This window comes from Indicator indicator, chromosome 21 (assembly GCF_027791375.1).
Source record: "Indicator indicator isolate 239-I01 chromosome 21, UM_Iind_1.1, whole genome shotgun sequence".
Taxonomy (NCBI): domain Eukaryota; kingdom Metazoa; phylum Chordata; class Aves; order Piciformes; family Indicatoridae; genus Indicator; species Indicator indicator.
The window spans coordinates 8,845,840-8,857,183 of record NC_072030.1 but is presented as its reverse complement, the minus strand read 5'-3'; positions in this window follow the sequence as shown (position 1 = coordinate 8,857,183).

Genomic DNA, 11,344 nt, shown 5'->3' with positions numbered 1-11,344 from the left:
CTGTAATCTGGTTATCTCTACTGCATCCTTACAGCAGGCAAAAAGCCACATCTCTATTGAAAATACTGGTTTGTTCTGTTTAAAAGCTTGCTTCTTAGGACAGAGGATTAACTATGAATAGTATGTTCTTTTGTTGGACTGGTGTAAAGTCTTGTTTAAAATTATATTAGGTAAAATATGTCAGAAAATATGTTTTGGACTGTAACGTATTTTCATAGCTAAGGTGCAAGCCCAGAGAGCTAGTGCAGCTAAAGAACATCCCTTCTTGAACACATATACTACATAACCCCCCCCCCCCCACATTACACAAAAACACATCTGATCTTTTTTTGCCAAGATATTATTTATTCTTAGACATTAAATTATTAATTTAGAGAGGACATAATAAGAGAATAATTTTAGCTAGAAACATAGGAAAAACATATCCTAGAGATATTACATAAAAAGGGATTTGTAAGGCTTAGTTCAGCCTCAATACAAGATCCTTAAGGTAGATTTGAGGCAAAAATGGCCCCCTGTCATGGTGAATGCACTCTTGTCAAAGGCAGACATCATCTGAATCAGTGACTCTGGAGAATAGAAGCCACCTTCTGGTTGGATGCATTTTGAGACAAAAGACCATGTTCCTGAAAGCAGCAGGGTAGGGAGTTGTGCATGTTTGATTTATTTTTTCCCACACATTGTTTATTCATTTAAAAGCAGTATATTATGTTCTGTATTCTAAACATTCTCTTCTGTGTTCTAAACATCTGTTATTTTGCATGTTGATTTACCAACTCATTGAGTTCTTTTCCCTTTCCAATAATTGTACTGTGAATAATCAATCAGTTAGCTGCAGAAAAAAAGAATAACAAAATGTTTGGCTAATATACAACTTCTAATATGAAAAGGCAGCTTTCTGAAGTATGTAAGTAGAAACATCAAACGTGTGTACAACAAAGACAAAATCTATCACCAGCAGGCAAAAATTCCAGAAGGGGAAAGGCAAGCATGAGAGAGAAAGAGCAGAATTAAAAGAGGGAATTAACACTGGGGAAGCTCCATTTTCTAGCATTTTAAAGCTGTACATGCCTTGGCCATTCATGTGAGTCTCCCTGTAGACGCTGGACCATATGGCTGGGGTGAGGCCAGGAGGGCTGCTCAGACTGATACTGCCAAGTGATCATCCTGATGCCAGGCTTGCATTATCACCTGCAGAGCAATTTCCCCTTTATTCTGCTTGCTCCCTGCAGTGCTCTTTTCCCTCCCTCTGGGTATGCAGAACACCTATACCAAAGTACCCACTTGTAGCATTTAGCCCATTATGATTGTGCCATATGGTCAGTGGAGGATCATAGCTGATGTCCTGTGAGCGACTGTGTTGTGCCAAAGAGTCCCTACTAACGGCAGCATGAAAGGCCAGGGATGACAGCAGCCAAGGGCAGCTCAGTGCAGCTGTCTGACAAAGTAGAATAACAAGTGACAAAATGAATACTTACGATCTACAGTGAACTTATATTTCAGTGCTATAATATTGAAAAATATTGTTTAGCCTGTCAGCAGTTAAATTCCCTGGTGAAACTGGTTGCTTTATTAGTACAATATCAGTTAAGGGGTCCCATGGGACAGACACTATCCAGACAGATTAAGATTTGTAGATTGTCTACTACAATATTGATTGTCTACTGTTTTTACTGGTCATTTGTTTTATCAGATTTCTTGGACTTACAAAACTCTTGAGTTGTAGTAAAAATATTTTTCTACTTACATGAGATTTTTAGTATGAAAACTTGTAAATGTCAGGACTGAGAAACTGTAAATATAAAAACTCAGAGAGTTATTTTGTTGGGTCAGCTCAGTGTTTAACTTTCTAACCTTTTTTTACGTTAAACATATATACAGTTTTTAAGATCAGTCAGATCTAGGAGCTTTAGGAAAGGTTGAGGAAAGAAATAAGGATTTCAAAGCAATTAGAGCAGAATCATTTAACGATTATAGTTTTGTTAGGTCTTGCTCAAGTAAATAGGTGTTAAGGACACTGAAATGCTAAGCTGTGTCTGGGAGAAATATGACTGCAATGAGAAGAATAGCAACAGAGTTTTCCTGGAAAATGCAATACTTTTGGGAATAACTGCCTCATAGTTTAACTCACTCTTTGATTGTAAATTGATTAAATCAAAGGAGTAAGATCTTGTTTAAAAAATGCAACAGTATGACATACAGATTAGAGTATGAACAGTTATTTTATTTAACTTCATACCTTGTCAGAACCAGAGTAACAGGTGTAGGTGATATTTAACAGATTGAAGATGAAATTTCTGGTTTGCTTAATTATATTTTCTTGCAGAAGAAAGACACACATTAGCTTTGTCTTCACAGATGCAGAGCTTGAAGTGGAGCTCTATCATCCCCTTTTAGCCTTCTCATGGATGATCACAAAGTTTTCTAGAAGTTAGGTTATTATATGCCAAGGGCTTCCGAAATATTGACCTATCAGCGCATAATAAATCCTTGACAGCCTTTTCAAATGCGTTCATCATGTGGCAACTGTACTTTACTCAGGAAAAACAGAATTATGCAAATACAAATACTAATTGTTGTAGTGTGGTGCCACACTAATCCATTTTAATGACACAGTACATAGCAAGATAGCAGCTATACATCTGAAATATGAACATGCTTTGATCTCTTTTTTTTTTCTTTGTGGACTGTATTTTTCTTTTAAACTGCTCCAGGTTTTAACTGATGAAGAACTAGCTGATCAGCAATGCTTATGTTTTTAGTGTGCCTTGTATTGAGTCAGTTACTCATGACCAGAGTGGATAGAGCAGTGAGTCACCTACCAGACATTATTAGTGCTGTGACAACAAGAAACCTGTTGAAGCATCTAAAATATATCTGCTTTCCAAACCACAGAAATACAACATACTGAATTTACTTTGACTAACAGGCAAACTGCAAAGCCTGGTAAGGACTATTCTACAACCACAAGTGCAAATTATGTACATAGGTAAATGGCTGTATTCTTGCATGTATCCTACACACTTTAAATGCCACTTCAAACCATTGCATCCATTTAAAAATAATGAGCTGTGGCAATAAAGTTCTGAAAGTTACAAGAAAGTATTTATTTATATTTGTAATGCATAAGCCCATGGCAGTGGATGGAAACCTGCCACTGAGGGACATGGTTTAGTAGTGGTGGACTCAACAATCTTAAATGTCTTTTCCAACCCAAGCAATTCTATACAATCAAATTACCCTTTAAAACTTCTGCATGTCAGATTGGTCTAACTGTCCAGGAAGTGCCATATTGTCTGGTGTACAAAAATGTCAAGTCTTTTTACAGAAGTGTGCACGTTTTTGTTGGAGAAGGGAGGGGATGCCAACTGATAGTTCATAGCTACACACACTCTCATGAAGACTGTCATAGTATTTCGTGTTTTTCAGACTCAGCGGTTAAGAAACCTGGGAGTGAAATAGAGAACCTTTATCTCCTGATGGTCTGATGCTTTTTACAGTGTATTTCAGATCAGTAAGTAATGTTTTAAAGTTTTTAGTGATTCATATGAAATGAATCAATGTTTCCCCTCAGTTTATGGTAGATGGATAGTTAATAGCTTTGTTGATGCTATTTCCAAACAGCAAGAGGGTTGAGTATCAACATTTATGAAGTCAGAAGAAATACAAAACTATATACTGAAACATTTTTTTTTAATCAGGTATAATTGATTGAGACCTAAAAAGGTAAATTGTATTCTGTAATGCATATAGCCTTTCTCTATCAGATTTCCACTCTCTCTAAATAGCACAAGTGAGGATCAATACTCAATTTATCTGGGTTGGGATGAAGTTGAAACTTAGTTTAATGTAATTGTCATTTCAAAATAAAGGAAAACGCAAACAATGTGATAAAACCTTTTAAGAAATTCCGTCATTCCTATGTTTTAATTTTCCTTTTCCTATTCTAAATATATCTTATTAACATATTTCCCCTCTGCCTGTGTATCTAACATCACCAGGCATTATCGTTTGTTTATTTATTTCACAGAAGATAGAACAGAATTTAAGCTAAAAACTGGCTTTATACTTTATTTTCACAGACTCTGTCAGGTTTATCATTATTTATATCCATGTAAGAGGAACACCTCTAATATTTCCAGTTTTAAAATTGCCTGCCATTCTGAATTATGGTATTTTGTACATCTTTCTATGATGGAACTGAAGTTTACTTGAATTACTGTTCCTTCAAGGATGGGCCTTGCTTTCTTTATTGGTTTGGTTTGTTTTTTTTTTTAACTGTTTCATGCCATACAATTTTTAATGATTGTTATGGTGAATAAGTTTGTGTGTTAAATAGAAGAGAACAGAAATCCCACAATAAGGGTTAGCCCTTCACAGCTGGCTGCTTCCCTAGTGCTACAAAAGCACATGAATCCTTCATCTGGAGAGATCTGACTTTTTAAATTCATAAATTAAAGATGCTCTAATCCAGTTGCTCGAACTAGGACTAGCCAGTATTCTCAGCTGACTGTATCTTCAGAGTTGCTAGTGCAAGCACAGAGTTGTTGATACATTGATATTTATCTTGCATATGGTCCTTGTTGAAGTACGCAGGAAAAACACATCGAATGCTTCAGACCAAAGAGGAAAATAGGTGCTCTCTCCGTCTTGCCTTACTTGAGTTTGTGAATCATTATATGGTCCTTTTTTTTTTTCATGGATATGGTGGGTTTTTTATTTCGGTACACTATTTCCCTACATCATCTGCTTTTCAAGGTTGTGGCTGAAGTCAACAGAACAAAGATTCCTCTGTGGAAACCAGTTTATTCAATTTCTTTTGCAGTTTTCCTTTTGTGATAAGTCTTCACCACTGACTCAAGTTCTCACATTTGAGGACACAGAAAGGGCATAGGCGAAGGAAAAAGTGATAGAGACTGGTAGCTCCCTCACAGAATTAAGATTTGGGAGCCACCTTCCCTGTGTCCCTGTCCCTTCTCCTATTGCACCAACCACTTGCTTGCTGCCCTGAAGAGATCTGACTTTCTCCTGCAGCATTTCAATTGCTGCTCATCCCCAAGCATGGGAGACATCTCAGTGAGATTACATTTAAAAATGGCATTTGGGAGAAGGCAACAGTTCTCTCATCACTGTCTCCAATTTCCCTGCAAAAACATCAACAAATAATCACAGGAGCTGGCAATGATCACATAAATTTTCTGAGATAAGATCAAAGAACTCCGACCAGCATGTGTATTCAGCTGCTGTTTTCTAGCTTTCTTTCCTCAGTATTCTTCTGACAAGACACTTGAACTCCTATTGATATATGAAGGGCAAAGTTCATAATCCATATGGAATATCATTTGAAAAAAATATAATGTATATCCCTGTGTAAATTCACATATGCAATCTACTGGGGCTATTATTTAGCTTTAATACAAAATTATTATGCACACAAAATATTTTTAGACAGTTATTTGGGCTTTTTTAAGTCAGGATATTGTGGAATGTGAAGTCATGGACTGCAATATCTCTCACAGTTTTTGAAACTAATATTTTATTATTTACATAATGAAACATAAACCTACTAACATAACAGAATTTGTCTGGGGCACCTCTACGTGGCAATGTTTTAACAAGGACCTTGATTTTTAAAATATCAAACAATTCTGTGTACTTCAGTACAAGGAGTATTCTGATCTTGATGGAGGTCTCAATCTTATGATATTTATGAATCAGGAAGGATCTGAGAGCAGAGGCAATGACCTAAGTCTGAAAATTCCAGCAAGTGCTTTGTTTTGCATGTAATTTTCCATGCTTAAATGCAAGTGGGCCAGAGTGGCACTGTAGAGTGAAAATAAATTTTTGTGGTCACATTTTTTGAACAGGAGCTGTCAGCCCTTTACAAAAGAAAATCTAGGTAACATTAATATCACAATGACAATCACAAAGGTGAAATGTCCTAGATGCGTGGCATATGGATAGCAATGGCAACAAGAATTGCTAAAAGTGGTACAATGAAAGAATTGGGATGAAACCTCCCAGAATATGAAGGTTGTCATTGTACATAAAATGCTGTTGAAGCCAATCACCAGAAACTACAAATAGCACTGAATGGAGAGGCTTTACAAAGAGCAGATGGTGCAACACTGCAGCTGAAGGGAATGGCAATGGTGACCCCAAGGCAGTTCCAGTGGACAACGAGTGATTTGCTTTTGTTGCAGGTGCCATAGATGTTAGAGTAGATGTGTGGCTGCACAGCAACAGCTGAAGAGGATCACAGACTGTTAAAAAGCATTATTGACAAGCATTTAGCTTTTGCACTTAGTCTGAAAGTTATAAAATATCACCTACCGGGAAGCTGCAAGCCCTGAGGATATTTTCCTGTTGCTGATCTTCTACTGTGCAAAGGTAAGAAAGGAAAGAATAGTTGGAAGAAGTTTACATGTTTATAATTTTGAAACAGGCTGTCAGAAAGAATGATGTGACTCAGATTTAAACAAAATAAAAACAATAAAATCACAATGTCTACAGAAAACCAATGTGTTCCCTAGCTATAGAGAACAACTGGAATTAAAAGTACTAATTGTAGAAAGATAGCAATTGTTGAAAGAAAATAATACAGAGAATTTTCAACTAAAGTTCATCAAGAACTCCTCAAAAGCATTAATGGATGTTTTAATATGGTCTTATGAGAGACAGGAAGAAACACCCATAATTTCCCCCAAATGAATTCATAGATAAAAGAAATTACTGTTTGTGCAAAGTAACAAAGAATCCAGAGGAAACGAGGGAACATCAATGAAGTGTCTAACAGAGCCAGGCAATCAATGACTGTTTTGAACAGACATGTAAGTAACAGTCACATTTTAAAATAAAATAATGAATCCACATGATTGTCAGCCTGCAGCAAAATAAGTCATGGTAACCTTCTAGATGATGCTCTGATGAGATGAGATAATGAGCGCAGAGCAGATGTGAGACAACTGCTGAGACAGTGCAATGAAAGACTCATCTGCACTGTGGGTTCACCTATGAAGCCCTTCAATTTTTGAATAATGTGACTTTTCTGGTATTTAGAAGCGTGTTAGTCTTCCAGGAACGTAGTTTTTATTTCAGCACCTTTGAACATCTGTCTGCAAATAGGCCTTAGGTCATATCCTTGTCCTGTATGGAGAATATAATTTGCTGAGGATCTTTGGTTTGTTTGGGTTTTGGCAACCTTTAAAGTGGACCATATGACCTGATAATTCTGTTTTATTTGTGTCATGAAATAACATCTTGCTGTTCGTACTTAGTGAAGCAAAACAAGTAATAAAGCAAATGCCCCAGAGAGAAGTTTTAGTTTTCCTCTTTTCAGAACAAGGAGTCCACTGAGCATGCAAAGAATCTTGCTCCTGTTTACAGCAGTGTTTATACCCTTACATAGTTCAAGGGAACTGCCTTGTGATTTGTGAGTTGAATTTTCAATTTTTTTTTCAGACTCACACAGCCTAAGGCAGGAGCCAGGATCTGACTAAGATGATGTTACTTAGCTGGAATAAAACATTTATACTTCAGCTTCTATCTTTCACAGGACTGCATCCTTCCTTATATCTCCGGTGGACTGCCCCCAAGCCTCCAGACAGACAAATACTTTCACAGCATTATTGATCTGTTAAGTTTTGCAAAAACAAGGCACAATTTCTGATCATGCTTCATTCCTTCTATGATACAGATGTGGCAAGGGACAGCCCCATCTTGTGTCTTATTTCCCAGAAGACTGCAGCATTGCCACCATTCAGTGCAAAAGAGAGGCTAGTAATCCATCTATCTCGAGGTTCTAGTAGGCTCTAGTAAAATTGTATACTACACAAAGCACAGAATTTCCTCTGACTATTTAACGTGTGTATGTTTCTTTCCAGCATAATTCACAAAACTGGTTAGATTTGTATGTATCTGTTCCATGCATGTGCATCTGTGTCAGCCTTTGAAGGAGAAGGATTTCACCCTAAATATTCTGGTTTTGCATCTATATTATATTTAATCCATTCTGGGTTTTTTTTAGCAATGACCACTCATATTTTTTTCCAGCTCCTGCATAGAGATGTTTCCACGGACTGATCTGTCATTCCTGTGTGTGTCTGTGTTGAATAAGCTCTGCTTGCTTTCTCTTGGCTGCTCCACCTGGAGCCTGTAGTTAGACACAAAAAGCATACCATTAAGCTACAACCCATAACAGTTAGTGTAGCACACATGCACTGCTCTTCTAATTAATTTTCACTGGTGTGGCGTCTAGTTCTTTATCCAAGGTATTCTGAAGCTGACATGAAAACTAAGAAACATGCAAACTCTTGTTGCTGATTTCAGTTATGACCTCCCTCTTTTTTCATTTGATATTCCTTTTCAAGGCTTTGGCTGGCATGGACAGATGTCACTGAAATTAGGGTAGGAGGGGTGGGCTGTAGACTGAGCAGTGGTGCACACTGAGCTCATTCTTGGACCTAAGCCTGGGTGAGAACTGGGTCCGACTGATCTGATCTGTATCTCCACAGCTATTCTGCTGATGGGGTTGGCTTTTAAATGACAGTCAAAACAGTTGTTGTGGACTCTCTGCTTGTTTGATTAAAACTGTTTCCCACCCTGTGCTGGAAATGATGCGGAAGCATGAAGATGTGTTTCTGTGATAAGGAACTGTGAACATGAAAATTGCTGTTGAGCAACACACCATGATACTGCTAGCACTTTCATAAAAAAAGATAAGAGAGTCATACTTGCAGTGTGGAAAACCAAAAAGCTGTAACAAAAGTATTTTCTAGTGACTAAGATTTTGTGGTAAATGTTAGTGAGGGTTAAAAAATTAATCATTAGAAATTACTGTCTTTACTGATGCCTCTGAATAACTTAATAAGCTAGATTCTCAACTGCCTGTGCATCACTCTTTTCAGCTCTATAGGGATATAAAACAAAAGTGTTTAATCTAAGGGCCTCTGTGAACTCTGTCAAACTGCAAGCCTGAACTTCCTAATGCCTGAGGGTGTCTGAGGGCTGAATGGCACCTGGGAGTCTGCAGCATGCACAAACTCATCATTGCTTTACTGTAAAGAAAGCCAAACTGTGTCCCTGGTACCACCATCCTGCCTTTCCCAAGGTACTAACCTTTTTTCCTTTGCTCACAGCTCCTAGACTGTAATTAAAAAGTACTGTCTTGTAGTTTATATCTAATACTGTCTACCTACTTCATATCAAGCTTTCACCAATGGTATTTCAGTCTTTGGAAGGTTTTCAGTTTACAGATTTGAGAAAGGATCTCAATATTGCACATGCATAAAGTTAATTTAGGCATTTTTTAAAACACATGTAACACCATGTAAATATCAAGAACAACTTTTTAAATGGGATTTGTGATTGTTTTCTTGAAAAAATATGTATTCAAAATGAGGAATAGGATTCCCCCACAACAGTTTGAATACACTAGTGATTTCTTAAGTTAATGGGATGTTACAGTGTAAAGACGTATCTGTTTGCTGATAAACAGAATGATTTGACAAATACTTCTCTGAAAAAAATATTTTAGAAAGAGTATCTTACCTCATAATAAAAATTTGGTTTAGCTTGTCCTGGACAGCTTTTTCTGGCAGTTCCACTGGGTAATATCATTGATGATGAAAAGCATTGACTACTGACTGATGATTTATTTCAGGAAAACTGCAGGCTGAGGACAAATTGTCAATTTTCTTATTCATGGTGTATAGAACTAGTAAGTTGGGGCCTTAAGTTGGTTTCTTTTCTGTATGTTATACACTCTAGTTTAATACATGAATAAACAAGTTAAACTTACTAAACACATTAGGAGCAGGACAAAAGAAAGCATTTCAGAGAATTCTAATAGAATCTAATAAGGAAGGCTAGCTGTGTCCAGGAAATATAACAGGGACCAAGGAGTTAATCTGTTCTGGTGGATCATCTCTCCATACTTTTCCCAGCCACCAGCCAAGTTGTTTCTCAAATGTCAGCCAACAACTACTTGCAGCTGGCAAAGATCCACAGTTATCACTGCAATGAAAAAGGGTGAGATAAAAAAAAAAGAGTAGTGTGGTCTTTTTGATAGCGAGGTGTGGGTTCCTGTCTGATATTGGTAAGAGAATAAATAGTTAACAAAGATAACATTTGTACAGTGATTCAGCTGAGTGGTATGTGTGATGACTTCCTAGGTCTCTGGAATCTCTTTTGTGCTGTGCAGTGTATAAAATTCATACAGGACCTGTGAAGTTCACATACAACCTGGTTTCCCTGAGGTCCATGGAAAGACCATTTTTATTGTAAGTGATTACAAAAAATACCAATCAACTAGTTCTTCCATTATTTTGAGTATGACAAATTTGTAACACAAAGCTTTCAAAATCACAGCTACGTGGTGTTTATTCTGAAGAAAAGGGGCCTGAGGGGAGACCTTATTGTGAGGTGAGGGTCTGTCTCTTTCTGGTCTGTTGGACTCAGGATGAGAGGAAACGGCTTCAGGTTGTGCCAGGGGAGGTTTAGATTGGGTATTAGGAAAAAATTGTTCACCAAAAGGTTGTCAAGCATTGGAACAGGCTGCCCAGGGAAGTGGTTGAGTTACCATCCCAGGAAGTACTTAGAAGGTGTGTAGACGTGGCACTTAGGGACATGGTTTAATAGTAGACTTGTTTGCAGTTGAACTTGATGAATCTGAAGTGTGAATACGAGTGGGTGTTGGTATAGTCGTGGTGCACTGAGCATTGCTGAGGGAGGCCAGCACCATCCAGGAGAGTCCTATGGAAATATCTCCATCTAGTGGGTGTTACTGGGCTGAGGACACTCCTCTGGTGAGCCAGGACACTCGTTGTTCACTGTTTTTTATAGCAGTTGCACATCTGTTATTTTCCTGAGACTAAACAGCAAAAGTAGGAACGTCCTACTATTTGTAAAGTCATTTCAAATTTCACATGGGTATTCAAAACCAACTTAAAATAGTTAATATGGTCTTTCAAGGACAGACTGTTCTGCTTATCTCACTACAGGATATTCTGAGTACATTATGCCTAAATAAACTAAATTATCTCTGATGGTTTGTCCAGAAATTGGTGAGTTTTAAAATAAAAATACTGAAAGGTTTTTAGGCTTGACATAGCCTTTCCCACAGTTAAAGGTACTGCTTTTCTCAGAATATTTTACATAAGGCATTCACTGGATATTGGGGGCTGGTATGTTTGTAAATGTTCTTTGTTATCTTCAAGACAAAACATGAGAGAACAATGCAAAAATATGGTAGCATCCTGATGTGAGACATGACTAGAAAATCCTGCACCTACTCTCTGTGTCTTTTTGAGGGAGTTGTTCTGTGAAAAAAAAGCAAGTTTGTTCC